Genomic DNA, 4,582 nt, shown 5'->3' on the forward strand with positions numbered 1-4,582 from the left:
CACACTTTGCCATTTGTGTGGACCCGGGCTCGAGCCTCCAGAACCGCACAGGAGTACCAGGCACAGGGAAACTTCGTGAATAGTGAAGCGAATCTCCCGGCCACTAGCTTTTACTGCTATCTCCTTCTAAAGCTTCAGAGATAGTGGGTCCCATCCCAAGACCAGGTGCTCTTTCTTTACCAGAAAGAGGACGGCAAGCAATTTTCCAGGCCGAATGGAGCACTGGAGTTCACCTGAAGGGAGAGGAGCAGAGGGGGAAAGTGTCGTACAAGATCCAGAGCCTGGTGGTGCTAACTACCACCTCAAAGTGAAAGGTTTCACTTTATAACTCAAACCAATTGCCTATTATCACAACATTTCACTAGGGAGAGTTCCACATTATAGCAATATGGCCTGAGAATTTCATTAGCAAGAAAGAGAGAAGAGGTGGAAAAGAGTCAGTCACTTGGGCTTGGCAGCCAGCAGGCAGGCTGGATGACAAATGCCAGAGCTGGTCTGGAGAGTACCAACAGCTGCCATCAACAGGGCATCAGGGAGAGAGGGGCTTCTTCTCCTGAGCTAAGAGTCCTGGCCTCTCACTGGAGAGGCTTCAGAAGCTCGGATGTGGAACTCAGAAGGCATCTCTAATGACCCAATTGAAATATAGCTTACACAGTAGGACATGTGCCTTGCTATGCAGACAGCCGTGGTTTGAGTCCCCACACCACACGGGAGTGCCACAGCACCAGGGGAAATTCCAGTTCTGTTGTGTCTCTCCCTCCCTCTCTCTGAAATAAAAATGAAAAAGTTAGGGTGCTGGTGGTAGCAATCCTGGTAGAGAACACATGTTACCATGCGTAAGGATCCAGGTTCAAGCTCCCAGCCACCACCTTCGGGCAGGGGAGGGGGAAGGCTTCACAAGAGGTGGAACAGTGGGTCGGGTGATAGCGCAGCAGGTTAAGTGCACGTGGTGCAAAGCTCAAGGACCGGCATATGGATCCCTGTTCGAGCCCCTGGCTCCTCACCTGCAAGAGAGTCACTTCACAGGCGGTGAAGCAGGTCTGCAGGTGTCTATCTTTCTCTCCCCCTCTCTGTCTTCCCCTCCTCTCTCCATTTCTCTCTGTCCTATCCAACAATGAATGACATCAACAACGGTAACAACCACAACAAGGCTACAACAACAAGGACAACATAAGGGGTGAAAAATGGCCTCTAGGAGCAGTGGATTCATGGTGTGGGCACTGAGCCCCAGCAATAACCCTGGAAGCAAAAAAAAAAAAAAAAAAGAGGTGGAACAGTGCTATGGTATCTCTCTCTCTCTCTCCATTTCTTTCTCCTTTTCTTCCTCTCCCTCTTTATTTTTTTCTGTCTCTATTAGGAAGGGGGGAAAGATGGGGTGAGGGAGGAGGGAAAAAATGACCACTGGGAAGAGTCCAAGCCCCAGCAATAGACCTGGTGGCAACTGGAAAAAGTCAGCCTGGGACTAGTAATAATGTGAATGCCTGAGAGCCCAATGCTGCAATCACACACACACACACACACACACACACACACCCCTCTACACAGCCCCACTCAATGCCTAAATTTATACCATAGCTGAAGGTTGTGTTGTTAGGCCCACCTGCTCATTTTGATTCAGGCATGGCCCCTCGCCCCCCTGGCTCTATCTCTGCTCATGCCTTCCACGCGTCTGCTTGTGTCTGTAATATCAGTCACCCTCTTCAATTACCTAGTCTCTGTATCCACAGGGTGCTACTCCATCTCTGGGGCCTCTGTCATTTCACCAACTGGGGCCTTTACAGTTGACAGTACACACAGCAGCATTTCCACCCCTCAGGATCACGACTGTGTCAGTATATGTAACAGAAGGACCAGAGTCAGGTAGACCCAGGCTCAAGTCCCCTTCCTCCCCACTAGGAATCCCAGCTGCTTTGGTCCCTCAGTTTCCCTAGCTGCAAAACGATCCTCCAGATCTGGACCTGGGAGTGCGGCAGAACAGTACGCCCTGCCTAACCTTAGTCCTGCCTGCCAAGTGATTCCCTGGCCTCTTCCTATTTACACCGGGTACCTTCTACCCAGCGGTTTCCTTTCCTCAACCATCCCTCTTTGCCTCCTGCCCTACTCAGCTCTCGGGACACTTCCAAGTCTGGCCACCAGATGGCGCGTGGCAGTCGCGGGACCCCGGCTGGGGGCGGGGCCTGGATGGTATCGACATGCGCTTTCCAGGTCTCTGGCCCCTTGGTGAAGGTTGGAATGTTTGTGTCTGGTATCCAGGGACACTCTCCCCAAGCCCTCTACCTCCACCCCGTTTCTGTGGAGCCTGGCGTCCTCCACATCCCTTCCTACGGCTGTTCTGGAATCTGAAAGAGAACTCGCAGGACTGTTACAGAGCCTTGAAGCACCAAAAAATCTGAAAGGTTGTTATTCCCATTTTCCAGATGAGGAAACTGAGGCCCAAAAGAGGAAACTAATTACTGAGGTCACTTACTCATCAGTGACGGTGTTGGGCTCAAACCCCGATCTGGGGGTTGGGCAGTGGCAAACCTGGTTGAGTGCATATGTTAGCATGTATGTGCAAGGACTTGGATTCAAAGCCCCAGCCACTACCTGCAAGGGGAGAAATTTCATGAATAGTGAAGTGTTGTAGGTCTCTCTCTCTCTTTCCCTTTCCTCTCTCAATTTCTCTGTGTTGATCAAATAAAAGGGGGAGGAAGATGGTCATTGATAGCAGTGAATTTGTGTCACAGGCATTGAGCCCTGGGGGGGGGGGCAGATCTAGCTGTGGGGTTTGGGCTCCCCCCTACCCCCAGAGTGGAGAAGAGCTTCTCTGTGGGGGAGAAGCTCCCAATATTTGTAAAAGGAAAGAAATCACTGGTCACTTGGGAGAGGGGAGGGCCCCAGAAACCAAGAAGCAACATCCATCCCAGAGAGAACACACTGGAGGGTGGACATGAAGTGAGCATGTGCACCAGGGTTCACTAGACCCCAGGGGTCAGCTCTGGGCCCATGGCACCCACAGCGCCCAAGTTCATGGTTATTAGTGGGACCAAACAGGATGTGACTCATTCGACTGAAGTCTTCATCCTCTTCCTCCACTGAAGCTGAGCACAGTGGAAGACTGGGCCATTACAGTACTTTGGAAATGATTTATTTTATTACTATTATTATTGCTATTATTATTATTTTACCAGAGCACTGCTCAGCTCTGATTTCTGGTGGTGCTGGGGATTGAATTTGGGACTTCAGAGCCATAGGCATGAAAGTATTTTGTAAGGCCAGGTTGCGATGCACCTGGTTAAGTACACACATTACAGTGAACAAGGACCCAGGTTCAAGCCCTTGGTCCCCACTTGCAGGGGGAAAGCTTCACGAGTGGAAAAGCGGGGCTGTAGGTGTCTCTCTGTCTCTCTCCCTCTCTACCTCTCCCCTCTCAACTTCTCTCTATCCATTAATAAATAAATTTTAAAAAATTTTTAAAAAGAAAGTCTTTTGCATAACCATTAAGCTATATCTCCTGCCCTGGAGATGATTTATATTCTTGATCCAGACCTCCTTTCCATTCAAACAACAATCTCTTCTCCAGCCCCGAGGCCTGCCTGGAGCAAGTGACATTAAGTGCAGCAGGCTAGACAGCAAGAAGGACTTCCCACAGGGGAAAGGGAAAGCTCGCTCAGTTTGGAACAGGATGCCTGGGATAGCAGTGAGGTTTCCGGTGATGAGGACAGCAGAGGTGAAGGTATGGGCTCCTGAGGAGAGATGGAAAGGTCTAGGTAAGGCTGGTGGGGGGCTGGTGAGAGTGGAGGGAGACAGAGGCCAAGCCAGCCAGCTGTGGTGGGAGGAGCGTCTTGGGGTTGTTAGAGGGCATCGAGAAGGGAGAACATCACTGGAGCTGCTGGTGCATTGAATGTGGGGAGGGGACTTCAGGGGTGTGTTTTCAGGGCAGGGCAGGAGGTGTGTGGGGGCATGCCTGAGTACTGGGAAAGTACAGGCTGAGTGGAAGGGGCGGGCACTCCTGATCAGAGAGGAGTTCTGGGCCATACAGTGAGCAGACATGGGCTGGGGGGCTGGGGAGCTGAGGGGCTGGGGGATGATTAGGGGGCAGGGGAGAGCGGTCCATGGTGAGGGAAGATGGGGGAATGTCCGGCAGAGAGGCAGGAGTAGTGTGTTTGTTGGGGGGGGGGAGGGTTGAGAGGGAGATAACTGAAAATTTAGGAGTTGCTGATCTGGTGAGAAGAATAGTTCCACAGAACAGAAATTTCTCCCAGGAGCCTGAGCCAGGATGGGGCTGGAGGGGTGGGGGAGGGGGGAGGGGAGTGAGGGGGGAATTCAGGTCAGAGAGGTCCAGAGAAAGGGACTCCGGAAGGAGAGGGAAAGAGTGGCGGACACCCCAAACAAGGTCAGATTCTCAGAGGCCCAGAGGCCTGGTCTGGAGCCCTGGGGCTGGGGCTGGGGCTGGGGACATGGTGGGCCAGACCACTTCCCTGGACTCATCCTTGAGGTGGTGCAGCCTGGGAGGGCCTGGGTGGAGCAAGGAGGCAGAGGGGCGGGATAGCAGGGAGGGGCCAGGCCTCTGTCCATGGCATTAGTGCTGGTTGGAGGGAGA

The sequence above is a fragment of the Erinaceus europaeus genome, chromosome 10, assembly GCF_950295315.1.
Source record: "Erinaceus europaeus chromosome 10, mEriEur2.1, whole genome shotgun sequence".
In the NCBI taxonomy this organism is placed as follows: Eukaryota; Metazoa; Chordata; class Mammalia; order Eulipotyphla; family Erinaceidae; genus Erinaceus; species Erinaceus europaeus.